Source organism: Pezoporus occidentalis, unplaced genomic scaffold (genome assembly GCF_034315485.1).
Source record: "Pezoporus occidentalis ecotype Australia unplaced genomic scaffold, CSIRO_AGI_Poc_V1 ctg19, whole genome shotgun sequence".
Classification (NCBI taxonomy): Eukaryota; Metazoa; Chordata; class Aves; order Psittaciformes; family Psittacidae; genus Pezoporus; species Pezoporus occidentalis.
This window is the reverse complement of record NW_026913748.1, coordinates 12,840,926-12,851,973: the sequence shown is the minus strand read 5'-3', so window position 1 is coordinate 12,851,973 and position 11,048 is coordinate 12,840,926. Positions and strand designations below refer to the sequence as shown.

The 11,048-nt window shown below is 40.3% G+C and overlaps 2 long non-coding RNA genes across 2 annotated transcripts in view; one reads left to right on the top strand and one right to left on the bottom strand.

The window, feature by feature from the left end:
* Nucleotides 1-5,664: 5,664 nt before the first annotated feature.
* On the bottom strand, nucleotides 5,665-8,552 carry LOC134162673 (uncharacterized). Its single transcript, XR_009964399.1, has 2 exons — nucleotides 8,431-8,552; nucleotides 5,665-5,849 (listed from the first exon to the last, which is right to left on the bottom strand). It is a non-coding gene; the product is annotated as an uncharacterized LOC134162673 (long non-coding RNA).
* The window catches only part of LOC134162671 (uncharacterized), a 5,695-nt gene continuing 3,091 nt past the window's right edge, over nucleotides 8,445-11,048 (top strand). Inside the window, exon 1 of the long non-coding RNA XR_009964396.1 lies at nucleotides 8,445-8,905. This is a non-coding gene — a long non-coding RNA (uncharacterized LOC134162671). The remainder of the gene's footprint in view (nucleotides 8,906-11,048) is intronic.

Here is an 11,048-nt window from a genome sequence, read left to right as displayed (position 1 = left end):
AGGGGGGGTGGGAGGAGTGGCACGGGTGACGGGGCAGCTAGGGCGCATGCGCCGCTGCGAGCAACGGTTCTGCAGAGCCCTGCCCATTCCCGGCGCTTCTGCCTAGGCACAGGAGCATGCGCTCCGTGACGGCACCCAGCGGGGAAGTGACGGCAGTGGGGCGCATGCGCTACTCACCGGGTCACCGCTGCGGGCGGCCGGAGAAGCAGGGGGTGGCGGGCATGGGTTGGTTTCCAGCCTCCACCGCTGGCGGCCGGGCCCCGAGAGCGCCTCGCCGCTCCGCTTGGCTTTGGTGGTACTGCCCCGCGCCGCCACTACGACAACATGGCGCTGCTGTTACGGGGACCCCTTTGGAAGTCGAACGCCGACTCCTCGATGGGTTCCCCGCTAGCGCAGCGGCGGCGCTCCCAAGTCAGAGTGCTTGAGCGCCGAGTCATCGATGCCCGGGGCTGTGGGCGGCCAGTGGCGGTAGTGGTACGGTGTGAGTCGCCTCCAGCCTCCTCACAGCCGCGTCAGGCCGGGCCAGCTCGTCCCTGACCGGTGCTGCCGGCTGGTCCCACGGTCCGGGCCCATTCTGCCCCTTTATGCAGCCTCGGGCTTGAGGGCCTGTTAACGGGGAGGCGTGGAATATACGTGTATCTCCTGGCACTCGGTGGCAGAATCCTTTAAGGGGTTTAAACCAAACCCCATGGGTTTATTGTCGTTTGGTTTTTCTTGTTGTTGTTTTGGGGGGTATGTGCAGTATTTGAGGGATTATGAATCGATTAAACAGAATTTAGTTATCAGGAGTAGGATTTGATATGATTCTCATAGCCAGGTTTTGACTTTCTGATGCTTGAAAAGCTCTTTGTTTAGGAAATAGTGCTGTGGAAGCTTGAGGAACCTAAAGGACCCAGGCTGGCCAAGACTTGCCTCGGGTATGTGCCCACCACTGAGAGTGTGAAACCAGGATGTGTGAGGATCTGTGATCATGGTGTGGTTGTGAACAGGAATATAAAAGAACCGTTGTGCTTTGATAAAGGAGCTCCCGGATGTTGAACTAAACAGCAGATCCAGTTGGATTATTCTCCCTTCTTTGTAATCTTACAACAAGACTAACTCATATTATGGGCTGGTATGTGATACTGCAAACATAAACCATATGAACAAAATGCTACAGTAGTGTGTAGCATAGCAAATTACTGTATACAAGATCTTTGGTTATCTGTCCTCCAGCTAGCCACATTTAGTCTCACCGATAAAGCATTTCCTCTCTTAGCTTATTTCTGAGTTATCTTTGGAACAAGTCATACAGTTGCTAGTATTCATCACATTTCTGAATAAATTACAAACAGGCTATGTGTGTGTTTTTTCCTCATGCATCCTGTTTGAGTGGAGTACTGCTGAGGCTGCTCCCAAAGCAGGATAGCAGCAAGGAGCAAAGACCCAGGAAGGTACTTAAACCCAGAAAACATGCTACTTATGTTAGGGTATTAATTTAGACCAAAAATGCGATTTTGAATGGAATCTCCTGATCTCACCTGCTTAAATGTTTTTGCTCACCTGAAATTAATATTTAATTTGCATAAGACCGAATTGAAAAGTATAAGCTAACAATACACAAAATGCATTCCAGCTGTTTCAGGGCATTTGGGCTGTAACAGTAAATTAAACCCTGTTGAACGGTCTTTATTTTCCTATGAAGATCGTCTGAGGAATCATAGAATAGTTAGGGTTGGAAAGGACCTTAAGATCTAATTCCAAGCCCCCTGCCATGGGCAGGGACACCTCACACTAAACCATGTCACCCAAGGCTCTGTCCTGGCCTTGAACACTGCCAGGATGGAGCATTCACAACTTCCCTGGGCAGCCCATTCCAGTGCCTCACCCCCCTTACAGTAGAGAACTTCTTCCTTATATCCAATCTAAACTTCCCCTGTTTAAGTTTTAACCCGTTACCCCTTGTCATATCACTACAGTCCCTAATGAAGAGTCCCTCCTCAGCATCCTTATAGCCCCCTTCAGATACCAGAAGGCTGCTATGAGGTCTCCACACAGCCTTCTCTTCTCCAGGCTGAAAAGCCCCAACTTTCTCAGCCTGTCTTCATACAGGAGGTGCTCCAATCCCCTGATCATCCTTGTGGCCCTTCTCTGGACTTGTTCCAACAGTTCCATGCCCTTTTTATGTTGAGGACACCAGAACTGCACACGGTACTCCAAGTGAGGTCTCATGAAAGCAGAGTAGAGGGGCAGGATCACCTCCTTCGACCTGCTGGTCAAGCTTCTTTTGATGCAGCCCAGGATACGGTTTCCTTTCTGGGCTGCAAGTGCACACTGAAGCCGGCTCATGTTCATTTTCTCATTGACCAACACCCCCAAGTCTTTCTCCGCAGGGCTGCTCTGAATCTCTTCTCTGCCCAGCCTGTAGCTGTGCCTGGGATTGCTCCAACCCATGTGTAGGACCTTGCACTTGTCATGGTTAAACTTCATAAGGCTGGCAATACTTCAAGTGTAGTATTTCAAACAGGAAATAAAGTTCCAGGGAATTTTTACTGCAGTTTCCTAGTGAATATCTCCCTGGGATTATGAAATACATATTTCTTTTTTTTTTTTTCCACAAAAATCTGTCCAAGGATTCAGCTTTTCAATGGAAGATTTTATAATCAAAGGACTAGAAACACCTGCTTTGGAGAAACAGTTCAAATCTGGTTTTTGGGTACTTGTAATGATCTGCTAGATACGATTTAATGCATTAAGCAACCTGCATGGTGTATTATACCTTTCTTAGGGCTGAGGAGTTTCTATACTGGCAGAATAAGGCCTGTCTTTCCATAAATTAGCATGGTACTCAACACATTTCCTGCCAATTGTATTACAATTCTCTAGGGCCAGCAGGGACTTACACAAAGTGAAAGGTAAAAAGGACTCAACTAAAAGTTTAGTCAAAGCCCTAGAATATATGAACTGTTTGAGGCATCTAAAATAGCATTAGATTTCCCTCTGCTTTAGGCAAATGATATTCATATAATGGATATACTTGAAACTAAAGCTGTATTATGTACTTTCTCAGTAATACGCATGTTGGAGACCACAGAAAATATTAAGAGGTGTTATTTTTACTATGGGGGAGGAGGGGAGAGGGAAAGAGAGGTGACATCTGACTTTGTACTTTACTTTAGTATCCACTTTGTTTCTTGCTGAGTTGTCTCCCTTCTGCTTAGAAGTCTGCTTTAGCAGGTCGTGACAATAGAAGTTGTGTTACAGCAAGATAACAAGTATATGCTTAAAGAACAGCGTTGTCTTATTTGAGCAGGCATTGCCACATATTAAATACCATAATAAACCAACTATACAAACCAAGAATATTGATAGTTACAGTATTAAAGACATCTTGTGTGGAACAACGACTGTCATGAAAATAAGAGTTTTGTGTGGGGAAGCTGTGAGATTTTATTATCTAAAAGTGAAGATCTATGTATCCCTTCTTTTCCGCTTGTTGTATGATAGATTTTTGTTTTGTGTTTTATTTCCTGCTTAACTGCTAGCTCAAAGTGTGTGTGTATTTCCAACAAAGAGAGATTTCCTTTCTGGTAGACATGCATGTTGAACCCTTAGCTTATAAATTGATACTCCAAAGAAAACATTTTCACCATAACTTCAATCTGCTGGCCCATCACTTTAGGGTAGGTTTCAGTTAGCTTAGCTTACTAGCCTTCTGCAAGATACAGATTAGAAGATCATGGTCTAGGCTTTCTTCAGGTTACACCATAACCTGAGATGTGGGGGGCTGCATCTTACCTGTGTGGAAAAGTGCTTTTTTATTATATTGCATTGAGCTGATTTGAACAAAAATAAATGAAAAGGGTTTTTTTGATTTTTAGTTTGTTGCAACACACCAAAGAGACCTTTTATCTGCTTGCTTGTTAGCTTTCACAGAAGATACTGGTTCCGTTTCTACTGCAGTTACTGTGATAAGTAGTCTGAAACAGGAGTCCTTGTCAACTGTTACCAACAAAGAAAACCCTGAAGTGCCAGTTTTTGGCTTTTAGAAAAATCCCAGTATTTCTCTGTAAAGCTACATATTTTAAAGACATCTGGTTGAAATCTACAGGACACCAATCCAAAAATATCCTTAATAATTATCAGAGGAGTCCTATCTCCAGACGTGTGTGTGTGTGTGTGTGTGTGTATAGCTATATATATATGTACGCATAGATATATATATGTGTGTTCTTAGTAAAGGCCCCAGCATCCCAGGGAAAAAGAAACCAAACAAAACAAAAACCTCATCTTATTTCTGCTCTGCTGTGTGCTCGCCACAAGGATTTAAATGGGGGCAAAATCCTGATTCTCCCTATTTGTTATTGCCTGTATGTATTTGATGTGCCATTGCAACCCTTAATCTCTCTCATTAGATTAAAAGACACAGAGTGAAATTCTGTCTCAATAAAATCATTAAGGTGAAACTCTCTCACTGAAATGAAGAGGTGGGTTTTATTATGAGCTGGGATAAACAAGGCTTTGTTACTGAGGTTTCTGGTTTGGACTGGAGAATTTCACTGTAGTTAGCCTGTTTAAACAGAAGATTAAGAACAGTATTAATGGCTATTACTATCTACATGAACAAATTCCTACTACCATAGAGATCTCTAATATAGCAGGTGTGATAAGGAAAGGATGGAAGTCTGAATAGAACAAATTAAAACTCAGAATATGTAGATGTGAGTAGTGGAAATATGAGTTATTGAGCAAGTTGTGAAAAGCAGGCATTTTTTAATTGCCTGTAATCATAGGTCATTGGGAGTACTTAGAATCTGTAGTTCTGTCACAGAGACAGCACTTTTTGCTGACCTGTGGGAAAGAATAAACAAGAAAATGCCCATGGCCTTGCAAAGATATGTGCTACGTGAAGAAGGAAGGTGACTGTGGCAGGCTGCAGTCTCCATGATTGTCACCTTGCTGCTACGACAGTTTCCCTCCCTGAAAGGGTAGAGAGTGAGCCTGGGGATGGCTACACAGAGGATGTGAAGGCAGTTAAGAAGTGGTGGCTACCTGGTACATGATCCAAAACATTCATTTTGACTCCAGGTTACTTGGGGAGGATCTTATGGATCAGTTTTGCTGACTTTAATCCTACTTTGCCTAAAGCTGCATCTCTCAATAATGGTTTTAAATCTTGATGCTGTAACAACTAGATAAAAATCAGATGATTACAGTAAGTGATTTCCCTGATGGAATTAAAGTACATCATATGAGTAATGGTGTACATGGGTGGTGTTTTTTTGTCCTGAATCTATTCAAAGTCATTCTCAGGCTAATGGAACTAATTTGAGCTGACATTGGTGATAGATGGTAATATAGTCTGTTCTTATATAGAGACTGAATACAGAGCTCATTTGGAGACAGTATCTTGGAATTAATTTTTGAAGTTAAATGTTGTCAGTAAATTCAAATACTGTACTGGTGATACAGCAGATAGATCCAGATAAATTTATAATATTCTATAATATGTATGAAATAAATTTATCCATTGAAAACTTTTCAATTCCAATGATATTCTAAAACATTATTCCCATACAGATCTAGTGAATTGAATAAAACCTGGTTGTCCTTTGAGGAAAACCAGAAGCCAAAAAATAGTCTCAAGGCTTATATTAGGAGGGTAAAAATAAAGCCCAATATGTCTTAGTCCTGAGATTATATTTTTGAATTGTTTGTATGCACTTGTTTTCTGGATATCAACTATTTCCCTTGGAAATGAGATCTCAGCACTTCATATTCTTTTGAGAGTGACATCTTTTGAACAGTCTACTCAAGTCAATCTTGTGTTGACTTCAGCAGTTTGGGATCTGGTCCATATCAAGCAGTTTCTAGGAACAGAGACATGAAAATATTCAATTTCATGCTATTATGGCTGTATGAAGGTCTCAATTTCCATCTACTCTTGAAAGAAATTGTATAAAATAAATATTCACTAACAGGTGAATGTACGCAATTACCTACTGGGGGAATCAAACAACTGGATCTGATGTCATGTTCCAAGCTAGTAGTTGAATGTCATTTATCTTTCTTACAGTTCTGTGAGGGAAATAAAATTGCATATGACTTTGTGCATTTTATGAGCAATGAGTGGCAAAGGCATAATTGGGATATCAGTTCACAGAGATTGCAGCTGAGTCCTGTGTACACATGGTCTAGCAAAGATATGTAGTTACAAGGAGTACAATAAAAATAGCTATTCAGAATGTGTCATGCTTACAAAGCCCTAATTAGTCAACACCTAGGTAATAATTTAATTAAATATAATTTTCAGTAATATGGATAATTAGTCTTCCAGTGCACTTTCAACATTTCTGCCCTTCCTCCTTATAAGGATTGAGACAAAGAAATGTAATATTTACCTGTGATTGTAGTACATATTAGACTTACTAGAATGGTTATATTCTGCTTAATATTGTTGGCATTTTCTTTTTTTCCTGTATAAGTGTCATAAATAGATCATTTATTCAGGTCCCATCCCAAACCATGGAAATACTAATGAATGTGTATATTTGTATCTTGAAATTGCTGTCAAGATCAAAGATGATGATCCTGAATTTTTTAAGTAGGTTGGTGCTTCTTAAAGCTACAATCCTCGTAGTTTGTCTCATCAATTGCTATGGTACAGGCAGGAAGAGTACATATGTACTCTTCAGCAAGTCAGTCTGTGTCTTGGAAGAGATTATTTTGAGTATAGTAACTTTGCATGAATTATCTATAGACTAGCTCTTCAAGATCCTTCACAAGATATGCAAGTTATTTCTTGGTACATTAAAGAGATTAAATTGGATTACAATCAAAACAATAAATCTTTGTATTCTGAAACATGGAGTGAATGCAATTCTTAATAACCATGTGATGCTTTTGCTTCTTGTGTTCCAGTAATAATAGACATGATGTGAGTTACTGAAGTTGTTAACGTATAAACAATAAAAAGACATTAATGAGGCAAACCACTGAATTTTGTTTTTCAAGAGCATGTAATGCCTTATGTTTAGCATCTTACAGGCTTGTGTCTACACAGTGATGCTCATTTGCTGTCAAAACTTCTGATACAGAAGGGTTCACATTGTTTATTTTAAGAGTTTAACTCTCATTCTAAGCCAAAGAAGACAGAAGAGACTCATATTCTGAATTTTGACTCCTCCATAAGTACATATACATATGAAACATGTAGGCTCCTAACTCATGTCGGTAAAGTCAGAAGCTTAAAATCATAGAATACCAGGTTGGAAGGGACCTCAGGGATCATCTGGTCCAACCTTTCTTGGCAAAGCATGACATAGACTAGGTGTCCCAGCACCCTGTCCAGACAAAACTGAAATGTGTCCAAACTATACACCAAAAGTTAATATCCTTATAATTCACTTTTTATCACCATCCAGTTTATTGTGAAAAGTATGTGCTACTGCTGCAGAAACATCAGTCAAACTCAGTTTAGCAAAGTGGTCATGGTACATCATGTGAGTAAAGTAGGAGGAACTGTGATTGCTAGGAGATGAAGCACCTCACAAGCTAGATTAGAAAAACCCTCCAGGCACACATTGATGGAGAAGAAGGTGAACAAGAGAAGAAACCGTACTTTTCTTATCCAGAGATCTTAGAAAGGGCAGGGAGCTCCAACAAGAAGTCCCAAGTTTGGTGTGTGTTTTCTACTGAGAACATGCACTCTGTGGTGTGGCAAAAGAATGGTGCAGCCACAGGATGTGAGGCTCTGCACCAGGGAGTTTCATTGATAAAATCTTAAACTGTATAAGAAGCCACACAAAAGTCTAAAGTAGAAGAGTCTTCTTATCTGTGGCTAATCAATTATTGGAGCGATCAAGATGACTACTTCTAGTAAAGCAAGTATTTTTTTTTAGTCTTATCATGATTCCTGAATGTGTTCCTGAGTACCGCTGAAAGGAAGTACCCATTCACAGAGAAAGTATAAAAGTTCAAGATGTGCAGGAAACAAATGCCTTATATTCCCTACATACCACCTTATTTCTTAAGTTAAAACTCCTGTAGAGTAAAACCTAAAGTAGAACCCTGTCATCTGTGCTTGTTCTTTGAGTAGTCTTAATTCATTTCTGACAGAATTGCTTTCAATGCTGCATTTGACCCCATTAAAGACAATTTATAGGGCTTTTGAAATATGAGGACAGTGTCTTCGAACTGCCTTCAAAGTACAAAAATTGTCATTCATCAGGCTTGTTCTGCCTTTATCTGCTTTTATGTACAGGAGAATTACGATCGTCACCTTGGACTGTCTTGATAGCAGCTGAGGGAGGTACTGCCTTCATTTTACTAGCAAAGATTATTATGAACAGCACAACTAGAGAAATATATGCTAAGTACATTGCTTAATTATACATAATAATTCTATAAAATGACTGAGCATCTTTCAGTGCATGAAAGTTAAATATAGACCTTAATGAGGCAAGCCAGGAACTAAAGGTGACATCGGGCAGGAGCAATGACACCACCCACCAATTGCCATCCCACAGCACCTGAACAAGAAAAGCTGAGCAGGTCCAGCAGTGATAACGGTTAACAGCCTGGTAACTAGAAATCAGGTCTATAGTAACAAGGCGGGTTGCAAGTCCAAGCAAAGCAGCAAGGCAAGGACATGATCTGCAAGGTTGAAAGCCAACCCACCAAATCTCTTATGCAAGAACTAAGGAAGAAGCAAGGGCAGAGGCCTGAGCCAGTGTCCAGCTCCTTGTTTGGGAGGCAGGGAAGGAGCTACAAAAGCCACAGGTGAAGATTTTCTCACCACCTCTTGCCTGTTTTCACAAAAGCTATGGCATATTAGTGCCTGCCTTGGATTCTGATAGCTAAAGACTAAGGAGAGATGTGGAAGAGATTGCAAAAGAGAGTTGTGGAGGAAGGTGGATACAGGCTAGTAAGAGCTACTGCATCTGGTCTAAGTGTGTTGGTGTGTTTGGTGCCCTGAAGTGGGTACACTGTTAAAGTCAGAAGTTAAGGTAAGAAGGCTGATATCTGGCGTCAAAGCAGCTAGCAGCTGGAAAAAAATTGCTAAAATGAAAAATAAATTCATGTTTAACACAGAATAAGGAGATGTACTACTGTATTTTTTAAGGAGTAATGAAAAAAATTTTCTTTGCAGTAGCCAAGAAGAGTTTTCATGCATGCAAGTACATGATTGGCATCCCATAAGGGCTGTATCCTATAGTTAGGCTCTTGGAGTAAGAAAGATTTCTACTATTTCACCATTAATAAATGTAAAGACTAAGAACAGACCTGCCTTGGCTAATTTTAACAGTCTGAATGAAACCTACTGGTTTTCCTGATTTTGTTGTTGTGACTCCAGAACCCTCAGAAAGGCAAGCAAGACTGATCTTAACAATTTGCAAAGGCAAGCCTCCATGTAATTTTTGCAAAGGTCAAATGATTCAAGAATTTGATGCAAAGTGCAGCTGTGATCTGTGTGAAGACAAGGCCTTGAACTTTTAAAGGCTTAATTCTCACACAGCTGTTGACTTCAAAGAGTTAACTGCTATTGCCTGTAATACCCTTTTTATCTGTGGCCTTCCTTTCCAGTGATTTTCCATTTACGCTGGAGATTATCTCAATGCACTATGTAAGCTTCAAATCAAGAGATTAATCACTTCATCAGCCTTCATTTTTGGAGGATTGTTTTCAAATTAAGACAGACCTTATATTATTTTAACCTTGTTACTGTTTGCATGTGTAGGGAAACAGCTTGATAGCACTGATCTTCAAGTTTATATAAGCATGAACTGTCCCAGATATCACAAGAAAAATGTTTCAAATGTTATCTATCGTGTAAGATCTTGAGTTCTAAAAATACGTATGTAGCACTTGGGTTTGTTTTTTAGGTGTCATTGAGGTAACATGACACATGAACTATCACTGCAGCTGAATTATACTTCAGCTTGCCTATTCAAATTGATCTATAGTCACTGATATAGGATTGGTAGTTGGTGTTGTCAGACTACTCACAGTCTGAAAGCAGAGTTGGTAGCCTAGGGGAAAATCTGCTGGAAGTGTACTTACTACTTGTGCTCTGTGGGCATTAGTTTTAAAGCACGTGTTATGAAGTGTTTGAGATGCACATGTATGACATGTTTGGCTGTCATTTACTCTGATATTCTTCTGAGCCAGGAATTCTTAGCTTAGACAGACTGAATATGGGTGAGAACTAAAAGTCTGAGGCAAGATCTCTTTGGGAGTGATCCTACCAAGCTAGAGGAACTAACAGATAAGTGTGGAAGGGATAATAGCTCCCCCTGCAATTTTGGATACTTGCCTGTCCTTTGTAACTCACATCTTGCAAGTTTTTTTGCTCGTTGGTACTAGATAAATGTACAAAATTGTGTTTATGGACAGTTTTTGTTATCAGTGTGCAGTAAAGAAGTAACAACTTGGTCTTTCAGATGCAGGCTTTGCAGCTAAAATCTCCTCTAGTCTCAAACTGAAGCTTTGTTACCAGAGCACAGTGTTACAGAAGTTATAGTTCAAAACTATTTGTGATACTGAATGGCTCCCAGAGGAAAGGGAACTTCCAGCTCACAAACCAGATACGTGTCACAGTTTCATTTTTCTGTTCTTGGTGGTTGTATACTTTTTTTTTCATGCAGTCACTGAAAAGTATTTTGGAATGTGGTAAAACTCACAGCTTTGTAAACAGGCAGTACCTAAATTGTGATGAACAGAATCAGGTAGTTGAAGTTGATGCAGCTGAAAAGTAATCTGGTAAAAGAATAATTCTATTTTAGCCACATCAGATAACCACATCGTTAGCTATGGAGAAGTAGACAATCTCTTAATTCTAGGAGTGGGGTGGATGTAGACTGGGTTATGTTTCTATGCACAACCCTTCCCATTGCAAATGGCCACCACTGAAAAGATGCTAAATTTAAAGTACAGCTAACTAGCTGTTATTCTACTATTCCCTCTCTGATGAGAATAAACATGTGGGAATGTCTGGTATCTCTTTGAGATAATATACTACCCAATATTAAGAAGCCCTTTACTTTTGATTCAGTATCAAAGAGGACAAA